This window comes from Oreochromis niloticus, linkage group LG12 (genome assembly GCF_001858045.2).
Source record: "Oreochromis niloticus isolate F11D_XX linkage group LG12, O_niloticus_UMD_NMBU, whole genome shotgun sequence".
In the NCBI taxonomy this organism is placed as follows: domain Eukaryota; kingdom Metazoa; phylum Chordata; class Actinopteri; order Cichliformes; family Cichlidae; genus Oreochromis; species Oreochromis niloticus.
The window spans coordinates 21,766,295-21,783,089 of NC_031977.2; the positions used below are offsets into that span (position 1 = coordinate 21,766,295).

At 37.7% G+C, this 16,795-nt stretch overlaps 1 protein-coding gene across 3 annotated transcripts in view; it reads left to right on the plus strand.

Moving 5' to 3' along the window:
- The window catches only part of grid2 (glutamate receptor, ionotropic, delta 2), a 483,691-nt gene that overhangs the window by 217,487 nt on the left and 249,409 nt on the right, over positions 1-16,795 (plus strand). The window lies entirely within an intron of this gene.

Here is a 16,795-nt window from a genome sequence, read left to right on the forward strand (position 1 = left end):
ATGCATGGAAATGACATTTGAAGCACAAAAACTGTGCTGAGTACTTTCGTATTTTAGTTGATAATAATAGGACTTATCATCCACAGGGGGAGGAACTCAATCTGCTATTGTCAGGTCCAACAGGGACGGTTCTGGAGCTGCAGAACCATGAAAGCTTAATTGATGTTGAGAGCCATACACCTGTGATGTTGAGGGCCCAACTTTCCCTGATGGTTGGATAAGAAAAGGAAACCCCCCCAATCTTTTTAACTGTTGTTTCATGTTCTTGATGATGGCAGTAAACATGAAAAACCTCCAGCGCTCATAAGTTGTGTAATACTCACCAGTTATTGAATAATGTATCTGTGCTTCAATATCTCTCACTGCATTGTGAACACTTGTTGTGCTTCTAAAATCAGGTGATCCATAGTGCTTTAAATTTACCTCTTACTGTAACACTGGGGCTAATGTTTCCTTTAAAAGTGTTTTATGCTCTCATAGACTTTATGTAAAAGACAGAAAAACTCCACGTCTTAAAGTGAAGCCAATGCAGGATTGCCTGAAAGTTGCATTCTTTCTGATGGCCAGCAGAGGGTTGCAAAAAGTCAGATTGTTTAGAGGTTTATGAGAAAATGAAACCTGCTGTCTTATGTGATTTAATTAAGAGTTTAATAGTAAGTTTATGGAGATAAATGCAAGCGTCTTCAATTCTTTCTCAGTATTGCTGTAAATTCTGTTCTCATTTGGGGTAAAGGAAACAATAAAACAGGGCATGGTTTGGGTGTGCCCGCTTGTGACTGACAAGTCTCCATATACGTTTGTCCTCTGGTACTCAGTCAGCTCTACCCCTCGCTTGTCACATCTGGTTTAAGAAAACAGGATTGCAAATGCCAAACTGTCAAAGTCAGGCCTTCAGAATGAGATCTGGTAAATTAAAAGATAATGTTATTGTTTTATATATGTAATGAAATGTTGTGGTGGAGATTAGAACTGTCAGTACACGCAAGACAGCCATTAAAAATCTTGCAACTGAGAAGATTTTTACATTTTTCTGCATGCATGCATTAAAAATGATAGACAACAAACTTATTTCTGCTAAAGGCTTCATGATGTTGAGTTTCTGTTGAGTTGTTTCCTATTTTGTTCCAGTTTGTCTTATAGTTGCAGTTAGTTGCACTTCCAATCATTGGTCTGTCTCCTTTTTGTGCCTCACCTCTGTCCAACTAGTCATTAGTCTCATTAGTATATATTCTCTCTGCTTTGCACTCGTCACTTTCCAAATACTCTTGTGCTCTTGTTTAGTACAATTAAAGCCTGGGAATAAGGGCGTACTACTGTTTAGACAAAGAGATATTACATCTGTTGATATTCTCAGTGGTCTGAAAAGGCTGAAAAGGAAAATCAAGTATTTGCTTGCTCATGTGTGTTTTCATGCCCACATTTTTATCATGTAGGCATGAAAAGCACCTATAAGTATGTGCACTTATAGACAGTTATGATAGCATTACTAATGTTACTTTGCAACATTTCCACTGTCTTAGTAAGTCACTCAGAGATTCTGTGTTCTAGAAAGTCTCATATTTTTCTTTGAGTTGCACATCTGCTGGATTTTTTTTCATTAATGTATTACAACTGTTCTGTTATTCTCTCATGCTGCTGTGCTTGCCTTTAAAAAATATAGAGGGCTTTTGGTTATGCTAGGATTAGTCTGCCCTGATGCTTCATGACAGCCGCTGGATGTGAACATCTGGACACAGATGCACACACAGTCCTCTTGCATAGACATGTAAGCACACGGATTAATATATCAAACCTGACTGATGTATACACTCACACCAACCCCATCACTAGTGAACAGAAGGAGCGAGTTCACCTGTGTCGTGCGTTCTTGTCATATTTTCAAAAATGATGGAAGATGTTTTCCAAGTGGTACTGAAATGCTAGACTTGATGTACAAATGAGGCCATTGTCTTTGTAAAGCTCTCTAGAGATTCAAGCATTCTCAAGTTAATTGCATGACTGAAAGAATATATTTTTTGTGCAACTTAAGGCATTATTATAATGTCAAATGCACTCTTTGATCGCTGGCAATAGCCTTATTATTATTTGTAGGACCAGATGTTGCATGACTGAAATCATTTGCATAACAAGGAATATGAAGTTGTTAGCATCCTATTTTGTAAATGCGTGACCATGTGTATTCATCCATATGGACCGTAATTAGTGAAGTTAATCCAGGTCAGAAGAAATTAGAAAATGTGTGGGGTTTTTTTGTTTTTCTTTCTTGTGACTCATTTGTAATACGTATAATAAGACAAACATTTCTTGACCCTAGCCTTTTTCTACATCTGTCTGAGGGATCAAGTCGAGTAAGACTGCTTTCATTATATTTTTGTGACTTTTTAAAAATAATTATTCTGCTTTCATTTCACTCAGTCTTTATCTCTCAGGTCCAGATTATGTGCTTCCACAGTGTAATGGCAGCTGTAACAAGGAAAACACTCAACTTCAAAGACAACAAAGTTGAAAAGAAGAGCTAAGCCTATAAAGAATGAAAATGTTGTTTAGCCCTCCCAGAAGTGGCTGCTGTGTATCACCCCACTTCAGAGAATTGAGCATACAGATGTACCCTGCATCACAGAAATCCCACTCTTTGCCATATGCTGCTAACCCACAGCTGTACTTTTAGCACTCTTAAGTGGACTTTCTGGAAATATTTTTGTTCTGTCTGCACTGTGTAGACTTCACGAGGACTGAAAGGTGACATTTTGTGTGTGTTGATTTGTGAAAGAAGAACTAAAAGTACAAGATGTTGGTGAATAACATGTCTTGATGCTATTAACTAGTTTTCACTAGTTTAACACTATTAAAACAAAGAGAGCATCAGCGTTTGGGGAGGCTGTGGCTTAGGAGCTGAAGCGGGACATCTACTAATCAGAGGGTTGGTGGTTTGATCCCTGGCAGCTCAAGTCTGCTTGCCAAAGCGTCCTTGGGCAAGGTATTGAACCCCGAACCTCCAACCCATTCAAGTATATAGATATAGACAAGAGTGCTTGTATGTATGTGTTTGTGTGTGTGAACTGGTAAATGTCATTTCGACTCAAGTAGAGTAGAAAGGCACTTTATATATACTCTCGCCTTTACGTTCTCGTTATCCCAAATATCCATTATATCATGACTACAGTCCTGCAACTAGGGTAATCAGCACCAAGAATGAGGAATCCTGCATAAGACGCCAAAGCAACACAGATTTGTGCTCTCAGTATCGCTAATATTGTCTGACCAAAAATAAATTTGACAGCCTACAACCATAACAACTGCTGCCAGCTTTCCAATGGGCTTGGAACAACCTCCCTGCCAAGGGTCATGAAATATTCGCTGCTGTTTGAAAAGGAAAGGGTGCTCACATCAAATTATACCTAATTTGCATTTTTCTTGTTTACTTCAATTTTTTATGAAAGTACATTGGGGGGGGCAATTCATTAAGTGATATTTAAAATCCCCACAGTACTTTTAGTGGCTGAAATGTCTGCTCAGTGTCATACCATTATACTCAGACTGATATTGACTACTGGACAGTTTTAAATAATGCTCACAGAGGCTCTCAAAAATGGAACCAAAACAGTCCACAGCAAATTGAGATCCAAGGTACAAGCACAATAACACCACTATCTAATGGCACTAATTGATGAAACCACAATGTTCTAAATGTGCCCGTAGTTGGCTGCGTCTCTGTTCTGACATCGTGTGCTTACAGTGCGTTTTCCAAAAAATCAGCCATTCATAAATGTGGCACATCATTCATGAAGAAAAAGATAGGTAGATAATTAGCGAGACTGCCTGTAAACATAATGCGGGCAGTGATTACATTTCACCTAACTGTAATTAGATTATGTTCCTGTACCACAATTTCATTGTATAGGAACATAATTTATAGCTGACAGGGTTACACCTGGTATTAAAATGCGCTCCAATTATCTTGATTGTGACTGCAATTTGATCCAGCCTCACTGTGTAAATAAGTTGTGCAGAGCTTGTTGACGTGGCATGGTAAAGAGAAGGCGTGTGGCTGTATGGTTTCTATTTGGGTCTCTTTAAAAAAAAGTGTATTATTGGGGGATTTATATTCAGTCCTTTATATGCAGTTTTTAGAAACTCTGAGGAAACACTGGGATAAAGAAATGCAGCATCTCCATTTGTTGCTCAGTTCAAACATTAAAATAATAAAAAAAAAGAAATAGCAACAACCAATAGCAATAACATTAAATGTTGTACTAATAAAATAAGAACAATCATATACACGTTAAATACAAGTCAAACATCATCATTTTTACAGGGAAAGAAAAATAATAAAAATATTCAAATAATATCCATGCTGCTCATTCTGTTCTGAGGCCCAGGAACACTCTGTCCCTGCAGGTGGCTGCTGCAACTTCTGTCCAACCTTTTTTTGACCAATCTGGTTCCAGCATTTTGAATCATTTTGTTATGGAGGTGGCGAGTGAACAACTCAAGTAACACTTCCTTCCATTGTACTATATTTTAGGTATTTCTTTTTTGATTTTATCACTATCAAAGTGAGAAACATGTGCAATCATTGCAGATTACAATACTACAACTAACAATAATAATAATAAAACTAAACTTTTTTTCCTTTTTTTGTTTTATTTTCTTTTTTTTTGCCTTGCAAACCTCATTTGTTTTACTCTTGTGTTTTTTTCATATGTTTTTAATGTGTTTAGATCCGTCTTTTTCCTACATAATCCCACCACCAAAAGTGAAAATGTAACAAACATCAGAAAGAAAAAAACAATGAAATTCTAAAAATAAAGAGTATAATAATGTAAACTTCATTGATGTCCCATGGGGAAATTACTCTCTCTGCATTTGACCCATTCACTCAGTGGGCAGCCACTAAGCAGGCGCACCGGGGAGCAGCGTGTAGGGATGGTACCTTGCTCAGGGGTACCTCAGGTTAGCCGTTCAGTGGATTCGAACCCCCAACCTTCCGATCATGGGGCGACCACTACCTACTGAGCTGGGAACCTGTCCTTGCTGACAGTGGATGAAAAGCTGGGTTCACTGCAGACTAATCACCAGATTTAAAAAATTTCTGCACTGTTCTTAAATCTGTTCTCAGTCTGTCTTTTTTTATGATAATAGTTGGGGCATTAATGTACAAGTTTAAATCTAAAATGAGACCATTGTTAGCAAATGTATGCTTATCCAAAAGTTGCCCCGATTTGACCTTTGCTAGCACGAGAAAAAGTGTTGATGAGCTGGTGGAGTTCTCAAGAGACACCAGGACACATACTGTCAGGCATTAATCTTGTATAACACTCGAAGTAATATTACAGAGAAGCTGTGGAGGATGACCCTATGGGAAACACAAACATACACACTTGTGAATTTGTACATTCACAGAAATCTGAATGTTTAGTGTGAATAATTGGTGTAAGCAGATAAAGAAAAGCAATTTTCAGTGTGTTGATTTATAGGCATCAGGCAGGAAACAAGAAAATGAATTAACCGAGGACCATCTTGTGATAAGATCACAGCAGCTGCAACACCAATCAACACATTGAGGTTCAGATGCATGAGTATTTGGGAATCAATCAACACTATTACCAAAGTGCACAAATACACACACACACACACGCACGCACAAATCAATATCAGCTCTTCTATCACAGCTGGTAACAATCTGGGATTCACACTTCATCCAGAAACACATGACATCATAAACAAACTGAAAGGTCAGTCTTGCATATTAGTCACACTGTGTAGTTCATCTTCATGAGTGGATTAATGTTCATAGTTTTACACTGAGTAAGACAGAGAGTGACCAAGTTAGCACAGGGAAAAGTCGTCTGTCTTTTCAGTAGCTAATTGATTTTTTTGGAATAGTGCTTTTCATAAATAGTTCTCTCTATGGCTTTAAAGCTTGAAGAATTGGATTAAAGGCAAATCCCATCGATCATTTTTGTTGTAAATCTTTCATTTATTATTGCTTTTTTGTTTTCTGCCACTTTTTCTCCCTTCTCTTCTTGTAGTAGGCTGGATGGAAAGGATGCCGTTTAGCTTTGACTGAGTGCTTCTCAAACTGTCTCTGAGAAGGCCACATGAACTATTAGCTCAAATATATAATTATACAAATGTTATTTTCATGCCCATGCTGGGGAAAATGTGTAAGTAATTAGCTTATATTTGAATGGATTGTCAGTCATGTTACATGACTGGCAATCATTTTGGGCTTCCAGCCAAACAAGCCCTTAGTGGTTACTCATTTCATACCAGCAATAATCAAGTGGGACATTGTCAATTTCTGCAGTTAGGAAAACCAGATTAGATGACTTTCCTCACGGAATTATTATAAAACATTTAGTGCACCTTGGCAGCGTGCATAGTGTGTTGAAAGGATATAAAATGAGCTGAATCAATTGGTCATGATTCTTCTTTTATTAATACAGCTCCTCATTTATTTTAATACAAATATTCAAGTTGAACTGTGTCTGTGTTCTTTAAGGATGCATATTATGCTTATTTCCTAATGGTTTTTAACCAGGAACTGTGTAACAGTTGCTTTGCAAGATTGACAGTTCAAAAATATCTAAGCTGTTTCTTAGGCAGCCCCTGGATTAAACTACAGTTGAGCCTGAAAATCAAGATTTAGATTTAGTTTTTGTAAGACATCTCTTATTAATATCACACTGTCCCCTTGAGTGCCCAACTTCCAGAAACCTGCAGAGGGATAATACCCACATATTCATCCTTTTTGATAACGTTTTGAATGGAGTAACATAAAGTAACATAATGCCTTGTTCTCACAAAAATGTGAGCAAGCTCGTGTACAGCTTTAAAAGTAGTTCGCTTGCTCGGACCACATACTGATTTAGGTTTAACAGAGTTTCTAGTAGATAATGGCAGATGTCTTGAACGTGAATTAAGGCTGCGTTTTGGGGAAGGCCCCAAAAACGGTCCCCTCTAATATCATATATAGACAGAGAACAGGAAGGGGCATGTATGGAGGTTTGGTCCCGCTCCTGGAATTCTGATAAATTATCTCCAATTAATGGTCAATCTGATACCTAACAGGTAGCCAGTGTAGGGTATCAAGAATGGTAGTGATATAATTTTATCTCGGTAAATATGTTAAAGGTTTGAGTTTTGAATGAGCTGTAGGTGGAAAATCTGATGGGAATTACAGTACATGATAAAGAACCACATAGATGACTTCTTAACAATCTTATCAATCAGGAGTTTAGTTACCCACGAGAAGGATCTGAGATCGGACCTGATTTGACCTGTAGGACATTTTGTGACATCAGCATTTAACTTAAGAGAGAAAAGCCACAAGATTTGAGATTGCCCTTAGACTACTTTCTGTCAGCAGAACATATAGCTGGGTATTATCCACATAACAGTGGAAAGTAACACAGCATTTATAGATAATCTTATCCAGTGGAACCGTATAGATAGAGAATAAGAATCGACCACTGTGGTACACTTCATGAGAGAGGAAGGATGAGGATGAGATTTGTCTGATAAGTAGGGGCAAAACTGGGAAAGAGCAGCATCCTTGGTGCTACCACGGCGTTCAAGGTAGTTTATAAAGATGTAATGGCCAGATGTTTCAAATGCAAAAGAATCAGGATAGAACAGAATCAACTACAAGCAATAAATCAATTTCATGTGTTTTAAGAGTAAAACTTCCTAAAACTGACTGATAATTTGTCTGTAATTTTGGCACTATTTAGAAACATTGTTCATTTTTATTGACAGTGTACGTCATCAAATTTAAGCACACAGTCTGTGTTTTCATACAGCTGGATACAGTTACATCTGTTTTTATTTATTTTTTCAATTTTAATCACTGACCGTCCAGGTGTTAGGGACTCTTCATGAACAGCACAGTGTGACAGGGCATTGAAATGGCAATAGGCTGTTTTTGCAGTTCAACCCCACTAAGTGTTAATCCGATGCACCTGTGTGCTAGCTGTTGGAAAATCCAGCTATGGTTGACTGGGCTGCACAGCCAAACAAACATTAAGCTGTGTTAAGGTGGTGCTGGAGGTGCCTGTTTTTTTATTATTTTATTTTGTTTTTGTTTTCTTTCTTTTTTTTCTATGAACTAAGTGATTGTGTGTGTATGTGCACGTTCTTTCTTTCACCGTAGTTTCATGTGTAAATTGTGTGCATAAAACCGTATGTGTAAATTGCCGCTATTCTCTGGCTTATGAGTCACTGGCTGGCAGTGTGCAAAATGCCATGCAGAGAGCAACAAACAAGCAACATTAAGAGAGACAGGTAGAGCAGTGGGTAGGTACAGGTTACGAACTCTGCTTTCATATGATCTGGTAGTAGGATGACTCAACCTGCCGCTGCTTTAAGAAAGATTTTGATCTTACTTCTCAATTTAAATATAAGATTTTAAGCCAGCCTGTACTTGTTAGAATCTTCTCCTGCATGTCCCTAAAGTTTAAAAGAAATAGACTTTTTATGTAACAACCTTATTTTCCCTAATCCATTTTAGTAGCAACCAAGCCAATGCTGACTTTTGGCTTTATGCAGAATTTGAACTTCATGCTCCCAGGTGGAAGATCACTGCTTAATCCACTGTGCTACATGTTGCTTCCAGTGCAGGCTTTTTTCATTCTTCATATTGCTTTATACTGCTCACCTAACCTTTCTTAGATTTTTAGGTGTTTTTAAAAAAAAGAAAGCCCAAAAAGGTACAATATACTGAAAGGTTGGTATGGCTGGTGTCTTTCGCTTCTTTAATCTTTTGCCAAAAAACATGTTGCATCCACAAACTTTCAGAATCTCAAGACTGGAGAGAGCTGTCCTACGAATTGAGATTACTGGCGTAGCAAGCTGAGTTTAAAGTCAAAACTTTTCTGTGTCACCGATGAGGCTCTCTATATACCTGGCTTAATAGTAATCAGCTCAATGGTAACTGATGCTGAACACATAACCTGGTCAGGAGAAGGTTTTGTTCCGAGCTTCCGTTTACAGTCACCTGGAAGTGCCACGGTTCTGCGGATCCTTTTAATTACAACATGTTTTAAGTGCAATCTAGATTCTCCTCTGGAGGATTATGGTTCTTTTATGTGCAAGTTGTAAAGCTGTGTCGTTACTTGTCGGTAATAAAACCACTAAATGAAGTGCAAACTGTGCATTGCATTGTCACAGTGCATGTATTATTTTGGTTATTTGGAAGATTTAGAAATGTTTTTATACTTGGTTGTAATCCATCGCTTAGTCTGCTTACTCTGAAGAATACCTATTAAATCAATAAAATTAATATCACTTTTGATCTGTAATTTCCACATTTTTTATTGCAACTTTTTTTTGCCTTTTTAAGCTGTTGGACAGTAACCTTAGAATATGTCCAGTTTAAAGTTGCATAGCTCTAATGTGAAGACGTCACATTAAGTTAGAAATAAACAGCAGCATCAAAAGCAAACATAACAAATTAACTATTTTAAAATAACTTGAATTAAAATAATTATTTTACCGCTATATGGACTAAATCACCAGATTAATGATTTTCTGTGGCATTAATCTCTTTTCCTTTAACATTTTACTATTATATTTGTTTTGTTTTTAATTGAATTTTAATTGCTATTTTATCATCATCTGATAATTGTCGCTGATTGGAGTGGCACCATAGGAATAATTTTGTGTGGAAGAGGAGTCACATGGACCAAAAAATACCTATTTTTATAAGTTCACACAGAGCCTGAACCAGAAAGCAGCATCACAGTTGTAATACCTGTTATCTTTAACTGGAGTTGAAGGTTTTGTTGAGCCAGCTAACCCAAAGAAAGCCCGACTGTGCCGAATTTTATTTGTAGTATACTCCTTGAAAAACTCCTCTATGTCAAGAAATTGAGAAACTCTACCCTCCACACATAATGCTATGTTTCTTGCTTGTTTGTTGACATATTTTACAAAGATGGTCAAACTGAATGTATATTATTAGAAAAAATACAGACGTTAAATGCGATAAAATCATCACAGCTGCTTGCTGCAGATAAAGCAGCACAGTTTGTCTGAGAGGAAAAGAGCGGTACAGTATATATAGGACTGCAAAACATGGTATGAAAGTGGGTCTCCAAGCCCTTTGGTCAGTATAACTGGAAAAGTCATATTAATATCAAATCTGTCAGTCAACAGACTTATCAGTATCACGGTATTGGGAGACTTTGGAAGTTTCCCAGTGGCCTAAGGGTGACTTTGGCCTGGTGCACACTTGAATAGCGACATTGCAAAAGATGGAAGGAGTTGATGGACCTCTCAGATTTCACGAATTAGGGGTGGCTCTTTCACGCTTGCCAATCAACTGTTGGCTCTAGCCGCACTGTCGACAGTTTTAGCCTTATTCTCTCATCTGCATCCTTGGCTATGTTAAGTGATCTGAGAACAAGTGCAGAACAGCTAAATTCAAACTAATACAGCCGTTGTCAGCAGTTTGCATTTGCTCAAATAAATATTTGAGCTTTTGTGTATAAGCTTAAACATTTATTTGAATTAAGTACACATATACAAGGCTTGGGTGAGAGATGTTTGTTGTCATATATAGTAAGTTGACCAGCCAATAAATGGGGAAACTCTCAAATCCAAGACCTCCAATAGCACACTAACTATAGTGTGCCTCGGTGCAATCAGACTATTCTTCCTTTTTGGCAAAATTACCCTTCTTGATTCTCTGTAACGCATGAGAAATACTATTCTAATGAGCTTCATTCTTTTTGTCTCTCACCCAGTACTGATCTACTCTCAGCAAACAGTACCAGTAATCCAGACACCTGGCATCATAAACCTGGCATTCACCTCACAAAGCTGTCTTGGCCAACAGACTCCAAAATCAGAAGAGAATTAGAATTTCCTGCACTTTTTTTTGTATGTTTGTTTGTTTTTCTTTTGTATCTGCTGAATGCTTTACAGTCAGTTAGATTTGGAACTGTGGGGAAGAGAGGGAGGAATCAACGTGAAGAGTGGGAGTAAACACTGAAATAGTCATTTATTTAAATTAGTGTGCTTACTGGTGCCAAGACACAGCTAAATAGACTGTAGTATATCACAGATCCTTTTGAAAAGAGCATAAATGTTTCTTTGGGGAATTTGATTCAGCTTTTTGGGCACGAGTCCACGTATGTGTGGAAAGCTGTGTGAGTGTGTGAAAACATGTTCACATGTTAATTGTGGTCCCTGTCATCCCGGTTTCTCTTTCATATTTTCCTCTTTAACAGTGCCTGTGCTGAGTCTTTCTCTTATACATAGGCACAGCTTTCTTGCAACCTGGTCTCGGTTTTAAAATATGGGTCATATTTTTTATCACCTGGCTTTCCTGTGGGTTTTCATGAGCTTAATACTAGCATAGCAGCAGGCAGAGTACTTTAGATACTAAAATAATTCATCTCTGTCCTCTGAGAACAAACATAAGCCTGTTGCAGCTAATTTGTAATCCCTATGTAAGAGATAGCAAAGTTACTAAGAAGCAGAACACAGAGGGATTTGGACAGTGTCCTTGTTCAGAACATTCTCTGCCCTTGTGAGTTGTCCTTGAAGTGGTCGAATAAACACTTATGCAGCTTTGTTTACCTGCAAATAGAGAACAACATAACTAACATTTATTGCTGATGAGTCAGGCAAAAATAATACGTAAATGAGTTACATACATGAACGTATTCTTTAATAGTTTTGAAAGGGACAAAAAAAAAACAATGGAAAGATACTTTTATGATTTTTCCTCTTGTCTCACATCTTCACTCCTGTCCTTTAGGAGGAATGTTAAGAATCAGGAAAATAAATAAGGGACACATGTTTTGATTGTTTTGTGATATTTCTTTTCTCAGTATCATCTGTTCTTTTGTTAACTACCTCCAGCAAGATTTGTCTGACTCTGGCTGAGACAGATACAAAACTCACCTCAGGAGCCCTGTTGCCCAGAGAAACAGACTGAGATCATAGAAAGGATTATATACAACTCTATGGTATAGCCCTGGGCCCTCTGATAGGCTGGTGCCAGAGGAATAGCAAGCTGGTGTTAGCAAGCAGTCATACTATAGGCAAGCTTGAAGAAAAAAAAAAGAGCCTTGTAATACATGCTTTAATTGGGTCGATAGGCTTAGAGCTGAATAGGATGAGATGATATGACTTGCCATGTCAGATAACAGTTTTCAAATTTTATAAAAGAACTATAACAAAAAAAAAAAACTTTGGCAGGAACATCTCTGACAGTTTGCTGTAGCGGGACTGCAATTTAAAACCAATATGATTCAAAAGTTACTCTGTAAGTCTTTAAAACGATGCAGCTCTTGTTATACTTTAGTAAAGAAGAAGATGAAAAGCAGTGAGCAAAGTACATGTAGTTTTGGTGTTTATGTTATGCAAAAAAATCTACACTCTTCTTGCAGCAAAACTGACAAATATATAACAGCAAAAGAAAAGAGGAGTGACATTACAAGAAATTACATGGGCACACATGAAAGAATATCCACCTGAAACCACTTTATCCGCTTAATATGTTAATTTACTGGGTCTCATCCTTTCTTAGCTCGCCTCTTGTACCTCCTCTTATCCCTATGACAACAGTGTCTTCTCTATTTATTTTTCTATGCACATATTCACATTTTCATGTACTTACAGTTATGTTTGGAGGTGAAGGATTGAAGAGGACGCAGCGACATGACAGAAGGAAACTGGCAGGAACAAGCAAACGTGGGAAAGTCACAGATGTGGATAACCATGAATCTTTCAGGCGTGTACTTCATCCTTCAGCTCATTCAGGGAAAGGAGTAAATGAAAAGTGACAAAGCGATAGACGGATGAGGAGATTAATGTGTAAATGGGTGGATAGATAGGCAGATAGGTAGATGAATCGATAAGTGAAGAGATAAATGGATGAGGGTTTAGAGATTTAGGATCGTTATAGCGGCACAAACCTTCAGTGGGGAGGGAAAAACTGAGGGGTTTCTGGAAAATGAATGCAGAAAGAAATGATTAGGTTAAGATATTTAAATAATGAACAGCAGTCACATCATCAGGAAACATTAGTGGCCCGGCAGTCATACATGGCCATGTCATAACATGCTTCCAACTGGTTTGACGGATGATGTTGTATGTTTTGGATCATGAGTTGCATCTTCCACCATTCTGATTCAAGTTAATTGTAGCTTCATATTTTTTTTCCAGATGTGATGTAGGTTTTTCACCTTGCTGGTACTTTCATGAAAGCATGTCTTGTTTGACAATAATGTAAAATTTTCCTGGAGTGTTCTTCACTTGGTTAGATGTTGTGAAGGAGTTTTTCTTAATCATGGACATAATTCTGTCATTAACCACTTTGGTTGTATTCTTTGGTGCTGCTGAGCTGGCAACACATTGCTTATCATTTAGATTGTAAAAGATGTCTTGCTGATGGGTTTTTATTTTATTTTATTTAAGCCTAATTATCTTGTTCTTGGCTTGCATTGACAAATTTGACTTTAACAAATCTGACAAATCCACTTTGGTAGTGTACAGAAGAAAAATACAAAAAAAGGTGTTACTTACACCTGACCGTATAAGACCTAAGCAGTTAGACTGACTACTTCCTGCCATATTTCTTTATCATATTGTGCCTGCTGCACCGTGAAATTGCTCAAAGAGTCAAATCATGGTCTTATCACAAGTTATTATCATCATAGTAATGATGACACATAAATAGACTTACATTGTGTTCTAAAAGTCTGACACCACATGAAGAAGAAGGTTTTTCTGGCATTGAGCATAATAACTGAAAAAGGTCAGTTACTTAAAATTGTATCCCTTCCACTAAAGTGCAGTTTAATTTAACCATCGGGTGGATTGAATTTCCCAGCTTCCACAAGCAAATCAATGTGCAGCCATAATTTTTTGTAAATATGACTGCCAAATATTTCTACAAGGCAGGGCTAAAACTGTAGGAAATGTGGCGTCAGAAGCAAGTTTACAAATTTAAAATATTATTCTATGTAACAGTGTTGCTGTCTGCATTATATCACTGATACACTGTTTCTAGGGGGATGGTGCATGGCATGCAGTCACGCAGACTTGAACGTGACTACATTAGAGAATCGATACATCAAGCTTTGTTCACTAAGGGTTAGAAAAGCAGCTTCTTCAATAAGACTGAAATGTTTAATGCAAACACTAGACTCCAATCAAAAAAAAGCATTGTCAACAGAAATGAGGATGCACAAGGCGCCTTGTTTGGAGGCAACATGTCTCAGTCAGACTTGGACTGACTGCAATCACTCAAAGAGTTTGGCAAAGATTTGCAGTTAATTGGCGCCTAATATATAAATGCAGACAGATGAACGTCGCAAATGGTCAATGCATCAATGAACACAACACGTTTGCTACATCAAACAATGAAAAATATAAACCTGAGTTACTAAGGTTTGTTGCAGGGAATATAAACCAAACTGAAGACTAAAAACATGTCTTAATTTGTTGCTAATGTGTGTGCAGTAGTTGCCACCAGAAAAGTGTATTTATTAGGAACGAGAGATGTTATCAGAAACAGTGCGTTATTGGCATGGCTGGATTTCTCAAAGCTGTGAGCACAATACCAAAACTTTGGCTGTCCTGTCGCTCTTTACTCAGCCCTCACTGGTATCCATATACAGCAGACCTGAACTGAACTTAACAGGGAGGGAGAAGGAAAGTCCTGACATAAGACACATAATGTAGAATTCAATTGAATTCAGTTTGATTTATACCAAATCACGCCAAATCACAACAACAGTCCCCGTCACAACAATGAGATAAGACCCTGTAATATTACGGAGAAACCCAAGCAATCTGGCAACTACCTATGACCAACCACAGGAAGGAAAAACCCCCCTTTTAAAAGGGAGAAATCTCCCCCAACAACCTCAGGGAGGGGCAGCCATCTGCTGCATACGGTTGGGGTGAGGACATGGATACATCTTGTTTTGCATTTTAAAAGTGAAATGAGCAGGTCCCAGTGTTTCAGGCTTTTAATCACATTTCTATACAGAGATCGGTACACAATGAAAACATCTCTGCATGTGTCAGCAGTTTTCGCACACTGAGCAATAGTCACGTTTCTTTCTTTTACTTCTCTCGATAGGCATAATAACATATGTCTGTCAAAATGTTGTGGCAACCCAGTATCACGGCAAAACTTCTAATAGAAACACAGATCCACTGTGTCCATTTCATGGTTTGCCTCTCCAAAACATGAAATGAAGTTGCATTACTGCATGCAGAAATTGCATTACCAGCAGGGCGAGACATTATATCTAAAGCCACAAAGTCAGTAGTGAGCAAAAAATGTCAAGGTCCTTAATCATCAGAATCGATTAGGCTAAGGGACTAATATGTATATACATGTAAGTGTTTTAATAATGTCTGTTTAAACACTTCCCATGATTGTTTTCATGTTGGCTTGAATTAAAATATCTCCCTCTGCTTTTACTGCAGATTACTGTAACTTACTGCGACTTCTGCATGCATGTCTATTTCACTTTTTAGAGAGACAAAGCATGAAATGTACACTGTGGACCAGTGTGTCTATTACACTGTTTTTCGCAATATCAGGTTGGCTATTAATGGGATTGTGTTAGTGCTATATTAATATCTGAATGTCATAATATATTACTGTTATGATTAGTTAAATTAATATGCACAATATCCCCAGTCTCATGCTTTTCTCCTCAGATATGCAAAGTCAAATGCAACAATTCCACCAATTTAACATACCAGATATAAGTGCCCCATCCAATTAGTGCTATTTGACCAGCTGTGCCAAATGTCAAATAATGTCAAAATGCTTTTCTGCAGTGTGCAATCATAATTTTTTTTAAATCTAAAGAATCTGTAGAGAAGAGGAGGCCTGTTGTTCCAGTTACTTAGATCACCAGCAGATTTTCTTAGTTTGAGAGTTAATTAATGTGTAAAAATGACTCAGCTGTGCAACGTGTTTTACAGCATAGTGGACAGTTTTAATGCCGGTAAATGAGTGAATGATATTTGGGTTAAGGCTGTTCCTCTCTATCTGTCTGTTACAGCAGCTGCACCATCAGTTGCTGCACCATGCATGTAGCATTTCTTGAGAGACCCTCTCACAGCAAGGCTTTGTAGCTGTGGGATGTTAGACAGCCTGGTGTCTTCAGTTTCACATACTGCAGAAAGACCCAGTGTGTATTTACACATGTGGCACAGTAACAGCATTGTCATTAACACATGGATGCCTCAGTAACTGACGATAAATAACGATCTGTGTTCGCATACATAAATGTTACGCACAGTTTCAGCTTTTGATGGATGGACATTTTGTAAGGAGCTATACCCTTATCACAAACGTAGTGATTCCTCTTCAGCCTCCTCTCATTTATGCATGCTGCCACGCTATTTTCAGAAAGAAACACATGCATTACACTGTGTTACACTGTAACACAGCTTACACTGTATTATTTTGTTCGGACTTTACTTATGCCCTCATATTTCTGCCTCATATTTAAGCTGCTCTTAATAGAATGCTGGTCATTAATGAAATGAACTAGCTGCACCTTTGTTTTTTTAAAGCAATTATTTATTATAAATTTGTCTCATTTAGACCTGGCTCAGTCTGGGGCTGAGAGAGTTGTACTGTTTTATTTCCATTTTATCTCCCTCTTGATACACCAAACTCGGTTTAAAGGCGACAACTAAGTGCAAGTGATCTCAAACTTGGTTTATATTTCTCAAAAGGACCATAAAAGAAGGGGCATTATAAGCTGATTGTGTAAGTCATGCCATGGTCTCCAACCATGCTTTTCTC